Genomic DNA, 15919 nt, shown 5'->3' with positions numbered 1-15919 from the left:
AACCTTTTACAGAACAAGAATGTTGAATTACTCTTCTGGGCTGGACACTATTTTAGGTGTTCAGGATACAACAGTGGCAAAAAGGACAAAGGTCTCTGCCCTCATAGTGTTAATATTCCAGTGGAGATTGACAATAGAATAAACCATAAGCAGAATGCACACATAAACTTTAATAGAAAGTTATGAGAATGATGGTTTAAAAAAAGAAAATCAGGATACAAGATTTTTTTTTTTAAACCAGTCTATTCCTCAGACTGTTTATGCAGCTGGTGACCTTGAAAGATAATGTCTTCCCTTGTACAATTACCAGGCTTACTCAACCCCTTGCTATAAAAGCTACAGATTCCCTAAGCTCAGGCTTCTCTGGATGCAACACAAACCCACTGTGTGCATAGCATCCATCTGGGCCCATCATGTCACCTTCTTGAGACTTGGTGGCAGTGGCAACTGATGCAAATATGATAGCTGCTTGATATCTATGAGTAACAAATAGCAGACTTGCTATCTATGGGAAATAGACTGGTAAAAAATGATCAGGGACTTACATCTTTGGCACATACAGCAAGATGCGCAGAAGCACAAAAGGCCCAAAGGGGACTGTCTCTCCTAATAAGGTTTTTTTGGTTTTGTTTTTTATAGAGATGGAGTCTAGCTATGTTTCCAAGACTAGTCTCAAACTCCTGGCCTCAAGTGATACTCCTGCTTCAGTCTCCCAAAGTGCTGGAATACAGGCATGAGCCACTGGGCCTAGACTATCCTAATTGGGAAAAAAATAACAATTATAACTTTGAAATAGTAGGACTGTTTGGGGTGGGTTATTAATGCAATAGAAAAAGGCACTGAAATTCTGAAGGCAGTGTAAAAGTCACAGGGCCTCCTTGTAATCATAAAATTATTTTGTTTCTGACTTAGGCAATTTGTGTTATATGCTAGATTCCAATAACAGGCTAAGCTAGTGCCTTGTTAGTAGAGTAAAATTGAATCTCAGACCCCCAAAACCTAAGATTGCACCACCAGTTCTTGTTGAAGCCCCTCTGGTCTTGCTTGTTCTTGTGTCCATTACTCTGATGATGCATACACATATATTTCACAATTGGGAGCACTATTTATGAATTTTCCTTACACTCGTTCACTCCCTTTCAGTCTTATGATGATAGAGCTTGCATGCCTAACTATTTTTTTATAATTATAATTCCCTTAAGGCATAAACATGTACAGGGATAGTAGGCCAGTACTCACTATAGACATATTTTAACTTCTGCACAGCTTTTGCCCCTTGAGTAGTAGTTGCCTTGTTTATAAACTGCTCATCTGCTTTTTTCCACTCTTGTCTTTTACTCATCTCTCACGTCTCATCCAATTAATCAGGAAATCCATTAGAACTACTTTCCCAATATATCCACAAACTAAATCACTTCTCACCATCTCCACTGCTACCGCTGTTTTTCGTTACCATTATATGTTCCCGGAATTACTGCAGTAGCCCGCTACTGAGTTTTCTTGCTTGCACGTTTGTCTCTCATATGGTTTATTCTCAACACAACAACTACAGTGATCATTTTAAACCCCAAGCCAGATCTTAACTTTCCTCTATCGAAAAATATCAAATGGTTTCTCATTTACTCAGAATAAAAACCAAAGTTCTTACAGTAGTTTTTGAACCCCTATATAACCTGGCTACTTGCCTCCTCTCTGACCAGATTTTCCATTGCTCTCCCTCATTCACTTTGCTCCAGCTACAGCCAGTGAGCTGTTCCTTGAATGCTAGACATACTCTCGCCTCAGAGCTTTAGCAGTTGCTGTTTGCTCTTCCTGGGATTCTATGCTCCCGATAACCACATGACTGGCTCTCTCACCTCCTTCAGGTTATCAGTGAGGTCTTCCTCATCACTCTATTTAAAATTTTCACCCCCTGTTGCCTGATGGAAGTCCCTGTCCTCTTTTCCATAGTACTTGTTACCACCTATGTACTTTTTTTTAGTTGTTTGTTAATTGGCCGACATCCCATAGAAGTTATGTGAGTGTGAATGCAGGAATTTTTTCTGCTGTTTTGTTTATTGTTCTAATACTGACGGCTCCAATACTGCACATGGTACACACAAGGTAAACATTTGTTGAATGAATTAATAAGAAATTTGAGTTGATCAATGAATGATCACCTCAACACAAATCCACTTCATTCACATTCCACATTCCACATTCTCATAACACCCCAGCCAGTTCTTTTTTGAACTGACTCTCATTCTGTACTTTTCCCTCTTTTCCTTATCCTACATATATGCTTACTGCCTTTTTGCCAGTGTTTCCTCTTTTGGCCACTGGCACCACATCTTTCTCCTTTCTCATGTTCTCCTCATATTATGCCGTCTTCATATACTTTTCAGATAAACACAAACCTCATACTCATATTTTATTAGGAAGATTTTTCTCTCCTATGATAAGCCCCTTCTTTTCATTGGATTATTGTTTCCAATGGTAAGGTGAAGACTGAGAAAAGGACATGCTCCAGTTAAGGAAATTACAGAAAACAGAATTATATGGGAAGGTATGTGGAACACTCAATGGGAGCATGTACCAGGATTCTGAGTGTGGAAAAAAAATGGATCAGATTAGAACATCAGCAGGTGACTTTTACATTTAAAAAAATGACACAAATCTAATGAATTTGGGAAAAGCTTCGTCCAATACAAGCCTCATTTACGACTACAGAATTCACCTGGGAGAGAAAATTCTTAAATGTGAAGTGGACAGAGAAGTTTTCTCTTCATGATTGGTATTCTGTTATCACCAGAAAATACACTCTGGATTTAGACCTTAAAAATGTGATTAGTGTGGGAATGCTTTCAGTGGGGTTGTCAGTTTTGTTCTGTATCAGAGACTCCACAGTAGAGATACATCTTATCCATGTAAAGAATGGGGAAAGGCCTCCATGAAGAGGTCAAGCGTCATTCAACATCAGAGTGTTCTCAACAGGGAACTCTGTCTTTTAGAAAAAAGATGTCTAGATGTCTTCTAGACATCTACATGTCTTCTACAAAAACTCAGGTGTCGAAGCACTGAAAATGAACAGAAGATGAGCTAATACCAGAGGCTCCAAAATGCAGGCACTACAACCTACTACTGAAGAGGAGAGTTAAATTCCATACCTCTGAGGCAGTTTCTTGGGAATAAAACTTTCTTTTTACATTTTTTTTTTTTTTTTTTTTTTTGTGATAGAGTCTCACTCTGCTTCTCAGGCTAGAGTGTAGTGGTGTGATCATGGCTCACTGCAGCCTTGACTTCCTGAGCTCAGGCAATCCTCCCACCTCAGCCTCCCAAGTAACTGAGACTACAGGCACATCCCACCATGCCCACCTAATTTTTAAATTTTTTGTAGAGATGGGATCTCACTATGTTGTCCAGGACGGTCTCAAACTCCTGGACTCAAATGACCCTCCCACCTCGGCCTCCCAAAATGCTGAGATTACAGGCGTGAGCCACTGCACCCAGCCTTGAATCAAAGTTTCTAGAAAGCCAATTTTAAACTTCCTAGAAAGCCCATAATTAAACTTTCTAGAAATGTTTCTAGAAATCCCATAATTAAATTTGCTGAGGAGCAAACTATTCGTTGTTGGTGTTTAAACCCTACACAATTGATTATGGGTGTTAAGAGCTTCTGCCTTTTCCCACAGCTTCTCATCCTTTTTTCATTCATATTTTCTGCCACTTGTGTTCATGACATTCATCATTATATTGAATATTACACAAGATCTTTGATTAAACACTGAGGTCTCTAAAAGTCCCACAAGGGGTACATTTCTTCTTGTCTTGTGCTTAAAAGTATAAAAACTTAATTCTGACACATCCTAATATTATGATCAAATTAATTGTCCAAGTAACAGTTGAGATGTTGGCTATAAATGTTAGAGGGCATCTGATCCTTCTAGGGATCAGAACAACATAGAAGGAAACAATTCTCCCAATTCCACAGAAACTTTAAAGATGTCTAATTTTCAGGTATTTTTGACTCACTTAGTACCAATCATAGAGATCTTACCAAACTGTTACAATACAAGCTGGATATTGTTCCAACAATCCACAGCATATTTTTTCTAGTTCTGTATGTTCCTTGTGGGACTATAGATGACTCATGGAATTTCCTTTATATGTTAAATGGGGGAAAAATGGGATGATCTTTTGTCTATCACTTATCTTTAAACAGTGCTGGAAGAAGGATAAGGCAAGAGAGGAATTTAGGCCACAAAATTTAAGAGAGTGGGTTCATCCTTACACTTTGTGCCCTCAGTGCCTCTTTTGCCACACTCTAGCCCCAGCCCTGTGTTTAATTAACATTAGAGTTCATTAAAACCTTTTATATTTATCTCTTTGATCCTTACAACAGCTGCGAAATGGCTTTGCTAAGAGTTTACACATATCCCTTGACACCTGATTCTTTTTTTTTTTTTTTTTTTTTTTGAGACGGAGTCTCGCTCTGTCGCCCAGGCTGGAGTACAGTGGCCGGATCTCAGCTCACTGCAAGCTCCGCCTCCTGGGTTCACACCATTCTCCTGCCTCAGCCTCCCGAGTAGCTGGGACTACAGGCGCCCGCCACCTCGCCCAGCTAGTTTTTTGGTTTTTTTTGTTTGTTTGTTTGTTTTTTTTTTTTAGTAGAGACGGGGTTTCACTGTGTTAGCCAGGATGGTCTCGATCTCCTGACCCCGCGATCCACCCGCCTCGGCCTCCCAAAGTGCTGGGATTACAGGCTTGAGCCACCGTGCCCGGCGACACCTGAGTCTTAACTTGCATTACCACTTTCTCTCTTGAAAACTTTGTATTTAAATAACATTGTTTCTAAGTGAAAGGGTTCTTAATTAATTATTACATAATCTGCTCATCTGTGTATGTTTATTTCATACCAGATACAAAGTAGTTATAGAATCTACAAAATAAATGAAAAATGTAGTCCTCGACCTTGTGATGCCTAGAAATTTGCCAGAGAAAAGGGCAAGATTTAAAAATACAGGAAATAACACTAGAAAGTGCAGAGAACTTGAATATGACTTTTGAATTGGGTGGTGGTAAAAGAACATGGAGTTTAGAGTCATAATGTGTTTGTCTCCTCCATCCAATGTAGATTTAGGTGAACTTGGGCATATCCAATGAGATAACCCTTGTAAAAACACTTTAAAATGTAAATCAGAATGTTGAACAAATGTTAGCTGTTTTTACTTATTATCCAAATCATGAATGAGGTTATTTAAAAATGGAAAGAATTTTATGTGGTAGAGTTCGTGTTCTTCCTGAATAGGTTTGGTGTTTTTCTTTTGTTTTTATTTTGAAACAGAGTCTCACTGTGTCACCCAGGCTGGAATGCAGTGGTGTGATCTCGGCTCACTGCAACCTCCACCTCCCGGGTTCAAGTGGATTGAACCTCAGCCTCCCAAGTAGCTGGGATTACAGGTGCCTACCAACACACCCAGCTGAGTTTTGTACTTTTAGTAGAGGCGGAGTTTCGCCATGTTGGCCAGGCTGGTCTCAAACTCCTGACCTCAGGTGATCCACCCACCTTGGCTTCCCAAAGTGTTGGGATTACAGGCGTGAGCCATCGCACCCAGCCGGTTTATTGTTTTTCAAAAGTAGTGTACTACTAGTAATGCTAAGATTCCTGGTGGGAGCCTTGAAACTTATCCTATTAATATCTACTGTTTAAAAAAAGTGACCTATTCATGCAATTAAAATTAGCGTCAAGGCTCGTCAGCTTTACTTTCTTTTCCTTTCTCTGTATTAGGCCCTGATATGCACTTTTCCTCAATTTTGCTAATTCTAATGTCATGCCTTGACTTCATCCCCACTGGACAAGGAATATTTGATTGATAATGGGTTCTCATCTATGAGCATAAGCTTCCTCTCCCACACCTTTCTTACAGCTATTCTCACTTGTTGCTCACCCCACTGCTTCTCCTGGTTCAGGAGTTCAACATCGAGACTGTTCTTCCCTCTCTTTCCAGTGCTCCTCCATACTCAGGCATCTCTGATAGCTTTACACACCTCTATTAAATTCTGGGTTGATGAAAAGGCCCAAAGTAAACATGTGAGCTGGATGGGAATTTGGACTGTCTTAAATGACTTGTTTCTCAACATATGTAGACTTGCATTTTGCCCCTGAGTCTGCTACATCCAGTGCAATTAGGAGACTGAGGGTAGAGTGAACTGCAAGGGAATGGCATACAAGGGACCATTTATTTATCATGGTGTTTCTCTTAGGTGGAACAATTACATTGGCTTCATCTACTTACTGTTCTCTTCCCTAGGTCATTCCACTCTAGGCAATATGCAGGCCTAGAACTAAGGTAAGACAAGTGAGGCTTGCCTTGGGTGGAAAATTTAACAAAATGCCAAACTTATTAGTTAAGATAAATAATATTTTAATAAATCAAAATTAATGCAATGAATCCATGATAAGCAAAATATCAAAATTATAAAGTTGGAATCATTATTACTGGATTTTTTATTTTGCTTCAGGTCTCAATATAGCTAGGCAAAGCACCATTACTAATCCTGTCTTTATTTAAACTTTTGGTATTTTGTTTGAAACAGGTCTTACTACTGAACATCCTGCTGGATCAAAGCCTTTGCATTTGTGTTCCCTCCACTGGAATGCCGTTCCTGTATATCAGCAAGGGTAGCTCCCTCATTTCCTGTAGATTTTGATTCAAAGGACACTTTCTTGGTAAGATCTTCCTTGTCCATGCCACCTAAAGTTTTTATCATTACCTGCCGCCGCCCCACACATATGTACTTCATATTTATTTTCGCATTTCAAAAATTTTTCCAATATTTACTACTATCTTACATTTTATTTCAATTGTTTTGGTTTAATGGCAGAGATTTTTATTTTGTTCACCACTATATCTTCAGTGCTTATAAGTGTGCCTCCACAAAGAACACACATTTGCATGGATGCACACAAGTGAACAGATGGAGAACAGCAGGCAGCTGGTAGTATTATGGGGAGGTGATAAAGGCAACATCTGGAGCAAGCTTGTCCAAGGCATGCAGCCCAGGATGGCATTGAATGCAGTCCAATACAAATTCGTAAACTTTCTTAAAACATTATGAGATTTTGTGTGTGTATGATTTTTTCTTTTTATTTTTAATTTTTTTTTTCACCTAACCCTAACCCTAATCCTCTAACCCTAACCCTAACCCTACATTTTTTTTCTTTTAGCTCATCAACTATCATTAGTGTTAGTGTATTTTATGTGTGGCCCAAGACAATGTCTTCTTCCAATGTGGCCCAGGGAAGCCAAAAGATTGGATACCCCTGTTCTAGAGCTTTACTGCCTAATACAGTAGCCATTAGGCACACGTGACTATAGAGCACTTAAAATGTGGCTCATCTAAACTGAATGAGCTGTAACTACAAAATACACACTGGATTTTGTAGACTTAGTAGTTTTTGTTGTTGTTAAATACATAATATGTTAATAATGTTTTACACTGACTATATGTTGAAATGATTACATTTGGGGTCTATTGAGTTAAATAAAATATATTGTAATAAGTTAATTTTATTGATTTTTACCTTTTTAAATGTGGTGACTGAAAAAAATGTAAAATTACGTGTGCAGTCGCAATTGTAATTGACATTGTATTTCTGTTGGACAGCGTTGGGCAGAGTTATTCAACATTCCTAGAGAAACCTGGAAAATGGCTTAGGTGGCTCATCACTGCGGAAGATGGATAAGCTGCGGTTGCAGATCTTTTGTGGTTTGTGAAGGGTCGACGAGGCTCTGAGGACTTGCCTCTCAGCAGAAGCTGAGGCCCGGGGCTCTAGGGAGCCAGGATGCCAGGAGGGACCCTGGACAGGGACTTTGCGGAAGGGGGACCTCTGCCTCGGGGTTCGGTGGACAGTCGGCCTGAGAAATCCCCACCTCCTGCCCACCCGCGGCCCATTTCCTTTCCTGGAGTTGGGATCCTACTCTGCAGTCCGATGACTCCTGGTGCTTGGGAAACTTTGAGTTACAGGCACGGCTAGACAGAGCCGGTTTCAGAAGTCTGGCTTCTTCGACCGCCCCTGGCAGGAAAGGAACTTAAAGGAAAGAATCAAATTTCTTTTGTTTGTCTATCCAGGAACCAGGGTCATCCTGGAGAATCCATCCTGGTACAGGCTGATTTTATCTAAATCAAGATATTTTATCTAAAGCAAGAATGTTGAGATTTGGAGGTAGGATAAGTGAAAGATGATGAAAAGTGTATTCTTGTGGATTGCAGAATTATGACAAAGCTCCATCCAGCATCTCAGAGTTGTAAAGATGAACTGAGGTAACTTCTGAAAAGTGACTACACACACAGTGCTTCAAAGCTGTCAATTTCAGTATCCCACAGGACACTGTGTTTGACTACCAAATGTCCGGTCCCCTATTCTGTCATGTTAAGAGATTCTTTGTTTTGTTTTTTTTTTTCTGGATAACAATGTGCCCACTTAAAAATATTTACCTCTCCAAACACTTGAAGATAGAGGAAGCCTTTTGACCCAGTTCTAGACAATGAGATGAAAGCAAAAGCACTGAATGGAGTTTTTAGGAAAACTATATAATTTGTCACCAAAAAAGAAAAAAAGAATGACTCAACCAGCCCATACCTTTGGCCCTTCTTTCTTCCTAGAATTTAGAGAGGAATCCCTTGGTAGAATAGCCATCTTTTCATGAGGAGGCAACCATGAAGATGAAAGCCATTTGCTGGAGGCAGAAAGTTATTGAAAAATATTGAAGCAGAAAGAGAAGAAACATGGAACATTCATGATGTCATGAAGCTGTTATAATCACTTTGAACTGTCCCTAAGAAGACACAAATTTTGGCAAGGTATGGTGGCTCACGCCTGTAATCCCAGCACTTCGGGAGTCTGAGGTGGGCGGATAACCTGAGGTCAGGAGTTTGAAACCAGCCTGGCCAACATGGTGAAACCCTGTCTCAACTAAAAATACAAAAAATTAGCTGGGTGTGGTGGCCGGCGCCTGTAATCCCAGCTACTCAGGAGGCTAAGGCAGGAGAATCGCTTGAACCTGGGAGGCAGAGGTTGCAATGAGTTGAGATTGTACCACTACACTCCAGCCTGGGCGACAGAGCAAGGCTCCATCTCAAAAAAAAAAAAAAAAAAAAAAAGAAAGAAAGAAAAAGACACAAATTTTAAACTGGTTGGCTACTCCTTGTATTGAAACTTTCTCAGTAAGTTTATCTGAGTGATTCATGTTCATTGGGATACCATTTCAGTAATGATCAGGTCACTAGCAAGGACTTTTTAGAAAAAGTATAAAAATAAATGTGGAAATGTCAATGATTTGAAAGTCTTTTAAAGGAGGCATATATTACTCCAAGTTCTTTCTTAGTCTTTGCCAAAATACCCAATTTTTGCCCAGTTTTAATCACTGAACAGACAAAATATTTATGCAGTTTTAAAAATTTTTTAATAGATTTAGTGGGTACAAGTGCACTTTTGTTACATGGATATATTGCATAGTGAAGTCTGGGCTTTTACTGTACCCATCACCTTAATAGTGAACATTGTACCCAATAGCTAATTTTTTTTTTTTTTTTTTTTTTCTTGAGGCAGAGTCTCACTCTGTTGCCCAGGCTGGAATGCACAGTCACAATCATTGCTCACTGCAGCCTTGACCTCCTGGTCTCTAGTAATCCTCCCACCTCAGCCTCTCAAGTAGCTGAGACCACGGTTGCATGCCACCACACCTGGCTGATTTTTTATTTTTGCAGCAATGGGGTCTTTCCATGTTGCCCAGGCTGGTCTTAAAATCCTGGACTCAAGCAATCTGCCTCAGCTTCCCAAAGTGCTGGGATTATAGGTTGAGCCAGTGTGCCTCGCCCCAATAGGTAATTTTTCAACCTTCACCCTCCTGCCACCCTCCCACCATTTGGAGTCTCCAATGTCTATTATTCACCTCTGTACATCCATATGTACCCATGGTTTAGCTCTCCCTTATAACTGAGAATATGTGGTATTTGACTTTCTGTTTCTTAGTTATTTCATTTAGGATAATGGCCTACAGCTCCATCCATGTTGCTGCAAAAGACATAATTTCATTCATTTTTATGGCTGATGTAGTATTTTTATTTTTACCTAACCTTATGCTATAAACACTATCCCATGTCAGTTTTTAATTTTTGCTTTTGTTTTAGGTGCTTCAAAATGGTTCTCATTAGTGAATGTCTCATATTGACATAAAGCAAAATATTGCCTTTATTTATTTATTTATTTTTTTGTGTGTGGGTAAAGGTCACTAAATATATGTGTAAAGGCAGTCTGAAGTAATTTGGAAAGGGACTGAATTCCAGTTTGTCTCCAGAACTCTATAAATTTGCTTACCAGAAATTTCTTTCTTTCTTTCTTTCTTTTTTTTTTTTTTTGAGATGGAGTCTCGAGCTCTGTCACCCAGGCTGAAGTGCACTGGCACAAACTCGGCTCACCACCACCTCCGTCTCCCAGGTTCAATCGATTCTCCTGCCTCAGCCTCCCAAGTAGCTGGGACTATAGGCATGTACCACCACACCCAGCTAATTGTTGTACTTTTAGTAGAGACAAGGTTTCACCCTGTTGGCCAGGCTGGTCTGGAACTCTTGACCTCAAGTGATCCACCTGCCTCCACCTCCCAAAGTGCTAGGGTTACAGGCATGAGCCACCATGCCCAGCCAGGAATTTCTTAATAATAAGTATAGATTGGGACAAACTAATGTTAAGTGCCTCCTGGTGTAATGCAATAAGAAATATATAATATCGCCTATGTGATCAGCCAACAGGATTACCTTGAATTCCATCTTGAAGAAACCATCAGATAAATTTCAATTGTGAGATATTTAAAAAATCACCCTGGACTCTTCAAAACTATGTCAAGAAATTTAAAAAAAAGTTAAGGGGACTGTCTTAGTCCCTTTGGACTACTATATCAAAATACTATAAACCAGGTGGCTTATAAACAACAGAAATTTATTTCTTGCAGGTTTGAAGGCTGAGAGGTCCAAGATCAAGGTGCAGGCAGATTTGGGGTCCATTAAGGGCCGGCCCTCTGGTTCACAGATGATACCTTCTAGCTGTGTCCTTACATGGTGGAAGGGGCAAGGCAGCTCTCTGTGGCCTCTTTCATAAGGGTACTAATCCCACTCATGAGGGACCTGCTCTCATGACCTAATCACCTCCCAAAAGCCCCACATCCTAATATCATCACATTGGTGATTAGATTTCAATATATGAATTATGAAGGGACACAAACATTCAGACCAGGCAGAGAAACTGTTCTAGATTAAGGAGACTATAGTGTTATGATAAATGTTATGCATGATCCTTGAATGGATTCTAGATTTCAAAACACATACAAAATACCCAATCCCACCTCAAGGACATTTTTGGAACAACTGAAGAACTTTGAACATACCTTCTATGTTTTGAGGGTAAGGATGATATTGTGATTATGAAGGAAAATGTCCTTTTTATGCATTCATGACTGAAATAGTTAGAGGTGAAGCATTATAATGTCTGCAATTTTCTTTCAATTGAGTAAGAAACAAAATCTTAACAACTAGTGAATCTAGATAAATGATATATGGGTGTTTGAACTTTTCTGTGGTTTGAAAGTTTTTAAAATAAAAATTGGGTGCTGGGCATGGTGGCTTATGCCTGTAATGCTAGCACTTTTGGAGGCTGGATCGGAGGGTCACTTGAGCCCAGGAGTTTGAGACCAGCCTGGGCAACATCTCTCTAGAGACAGGGTCCAGCTTTACAAAAAATTAAAAAATGAGTTGGGCATGGTGGCACACACTGTGGTTGCAGGTACTCGGGAGGCTGAGATGGAAGGATCACTTAAGCCCAGGAGGTCAAGGGTACAGTGAGCCATGATAGTGCTACTCCACTTTAGCATGGGCAACAGAGTAAGATCCTATCTCAAAAAATAATAAAAATAAAAACTAGAGGAAAGATTTGTGAAAAACAATTTTGAGAAATTTTAAGAAAGATAGTAAAATGTTACCTGTGAGAACAATTCCATTTTAGCTGAGCATTCAACATCTGGTACTTAATGATTAAAATGTATTGTTATTTCAAAAACTGTCCCTATTTTCTTAAAGTTCTTCAAATATATTTCTATGCTCTATACAAATGAATATTTGCTCATCTATAAATAAAATTTAGGAAATAAAAGCCCATCCTCCCATTAAAAAGCTATGGTAGGCATTTATTTTTATCCCTATAAGCATACTTTTTGCACCACTGCTTTTTCTGCTAAGTCAGGGGTTAACAAACTGCTGCCTACAGACCAAAATTGCCCCATGGCCTGTTTTTTAATGGTCTGAGTGAGGAATTATTTTTGTATTTTTTAATGTCTGGGGGAAAATCAAAAGAATAATAAAATTTAGTAACATGAAAATCATATGAAATTCACTTCAGTGTCTATAAATAAAGTTTTGTTGGAACACAGCCATGTTCATTCACTTACATATTGTCTATGGCTACCTTTGACCTACAAGCGCAGAATCCTAATTAAGCGAAATGTTATTCATCCAAAAAACAATTTCATTCTTCCCGTTAGAAAATATGCATTACAGAGGTTCCAAGATGGCCGAATAGGAACAGCTCCAGTCTACAGCTCCCAGTGTGAGTGACACAGAAGACGGGTGATTTCTGCATTTCCAACTGAGGTACCGGGTTCATCTCACTGGGGCTTGTCAGACAGTGGGTGCAGCCCATGGAACAGGGCGGGGCATTGCCTCACCCAGGAAGCACAAGGGGTCAGGGAATTCCTTTTCCTAGCCAAGGGAAGCCATGACAGATGGTACCTGAAAATCAGGACACTCCCACCCTAATACTGCACTTTTCCAAAGGTCTTAGCAAACGGCACACCAGGAGATTATATCCCGTGCCTGGCTCAGAGGGTCCCAAGCCCACAGAGCCTTGCTCACTGCTAGCACAGCAGTCTGAGATCTAACTGCAAGGCAGCAGTGAGGCTGGGGGAGGGGCGTCTGCCATTGCTGAGGCTTAAGTAGGTAAACAAAGCAGCCAGGAAGCTCGAACTGGGTGGAGCCCACCACAGCTCAAGGAGGCCTGCCTGCCTCTGTAGACTCCACCTGTGGGGGCAGGGCATAGCTGAACCAAAAGCAGCAGAAACTTCTGCACACTTAAACGTCCCTGTCTGACAGCTTTGAAGAGAGTGGTGGTTCTCCCAGCATGGAGTTTGAGATCTGAGAACAGACAGACTGCCTCCTCAAGTGGGTCGCTGACCCCCGAGTAGCCTAACTGGGAGACACTTCCCAGTAGGGGCCGACTGACACCTCATACAGCTGGGTGACCCTCTGAGATGAAGCTTCCAGAGGAAGGATCAGGCAGCAACATTTGCCGTTCTGCAATATTTGCTGTTCTGCAGCCTCCGCTGGTGATACCCAGGCAAACAGGGTCAGGAGTGGACCTCCAGCAAACTCCAACAGACCTGCAGTGGAGGGTCCTGACTGTTAGAAGGAAAACTAACAAACAGAAAGGACATCCACACCAAAACCCCATCTGTACGTCACCATCATCAAAGACCAAAGGTAGATAAAACCACAAAGATGGGGAGAAACCAGAGCAGAAAAGCTGAAAATTCCAAAAATCAGAGCACCTCTTGTCCTCTAGAGGAATGCAGCTCCTCGCCAGCAATGGAACAAAGCTAGACGGAGCATGACTTTGACCAGTTGACAGAAGAAGGCTTCAGATGATCGGTAATAACCAACATCTCCGAGCTAAAGGAAGATGTTCGAACCCATCGCAAAGAAGCTAAAAACCTTGAACAAGATTAGACGAATGGCTAACTAGAATAAACAATGTAGAGAAGACCTTAAATGACCTGCTGGAGCTGAAAACCATGGCACGAGAACTACGTGATGCATGCACAAGCTTCAGTAGCTGATTTGATCAAGTGGAAGAAAGGGTATCAGTGATTAAAGATCAAATGAATGAAATGAAGCAAGAAGAGAAGTTTAGAGAAAACAGAGTAAAAAGAAATGAACAAAGCCTCCAAGAAATACAGGACTATGTGAAAAGACCAAATCTACATCTGGTTGGTGTACCTGAAAGTGACAGGGAGAATGGAACCAAGTTGGAAAATACTCTTCAGGATATTTTCCAGGAGAATTTCCCCAACCTGGCAAGGCAGGCCAACATTCAAATTCAGAAAATACAGAGTATGCCACAAAGATACTCCTCGAGAAGAGCAACTCCAAGACACATACTTGTCAGATTCACCAGAGTTGAAATGAAGGAAAAAATGTTAAGGGCAGCCAGACAGAAAGGTCGGGTTACCCACAAAGAGAAGCCCATCAGACTAAGAGCAGATCTCTTGGCAGAAACTCTACAAGCCAGAAGAGAGTGGGGGCCAATATTCAACATTCTTAAAGAAAAGAATTTTCAACCCAGAATTTCATATCCAGCCAAACTAAGTTTCATAAGTGAAGGAGAAATAAAATCCTTTACACAAAAGCAAATGCTTAGAGATTTTGTCACCACCAGGCTGCCCTACAAGAGATCCTGAAGGAAGCACTAAACATGCAAAGGAACAATCAGTACCAGCCATTGCAAAAACATGCCCAAATGTAAAGTCCATCAATGCTAGGAAGAAACTGCATCAACTAACGGGCAAAATAACCAGCTAATATCATAATGACAGGATCAAGTTCACATACAACAATATTAACCTTAAATGGACATGGACTAAATGGTCCAATTAAAAGAAACAAACTGGCAAATTGGATAAAGAGTCAAGACCCATCAGTGTGCTGTATTCAGGAGACCCATCTCACATGCAGAGACACACATAGGCTCAAAATAAAGGGATGAAGGAAGATCTACCAAGCAAATGGAAAACAAAAAAAAAGGAGGGGTTGCAATCCTAGTCTCTGATAAAACAGACTTTAAACCAACAAAGATCAAAAGAGACAAAGAAGGCCATTACATAATGGTAAAGGGATCAATTCAACAAGAAGAGCTGACTAGCCTAAATATATATGCACCCAATACAAGAGCACCTAGATTCATAAAGCAAGTCCTTAGAAAGCTACAAAGAGACTTAGCCTCCCACACAATAATAATGGGAGACTTTAACACCCCACTGTCAACATTAGACAGATCCATGAGACAGAAAGTTAACAAGGATATCCAGGAATTGAACTCAGTTCTGCACCAAGTGGACCCAATAGACATCTATAGAACTCTCCACCCCGAACCAACAGAATATATATTCTTCTCAGCACCACGTCGCACTTATTCCAAAATTGACCACATAATTGGAAGTAAAGCACACCTCAGCAAATGTAAAAGAACAGAAATTACAGCAAATTGTCTCTCAGACCACAGTGCAATCAAACTAGAACTCAGGATTAAGAAACTCACTCAAAACTGCTCAATTACATGGAAATTGAACAACCTGCTCCTGAATGACAACGGGGTATATAACGAAATGAAGGCAGAAATAATGATGTTCTTTGAAACCAATGAGAACAAAGACACAACATATCAGAATCTCTGGGACACATTTAAAGCAGTGTGTAGAGGGAAGTTTATAGCACTAAATGCCCACAAGAGAAAGCAGGACAGGTCTAAAACTGACACCCTAACATCACAATTAAAAGAACTAGAAAAGCAAGAGCAAACACATTCAAAAGCTAGCAGAAGACAAGAAATAACTAAGATCAGAGCAGAACTGAGGGAGATAGAGACACAAAAAACCCTTCAAAAAATCAATGAATCCAGGAGGTGGTTTTTTGAAAAGATCAACAAAATTGATAGACCACTAGCAAGACTAATAAGGAAAAAAAGAGAGAAGAATCAAATAGACACAATAAAAAATGATAAAGGGGATATCACCACCGATCCCACAGAAATACAAACTACCATCAGAGAATACGATAA

Source organism: Piliocolobus tephrosceles, chromosome 5, assembly GCF_002776525.5.
Source record: "Piliocolobus tephrosceles isolate RC106 chromosome 5, ASM277652v3, whole genome shotgun sequence".
Taxonomy (NCBI): domain Eukaryota; kingdom Metazoa; phylum Chordata; class Mammalia; order Primates; family Cercopithecidae; genus Piliocolobus; species Piliocolobus tephrosceles.
The sequence above is the reverse complement of the archived record's forward strand: the minus strand, read 5'-3'. Positions refer to the sequence as shown.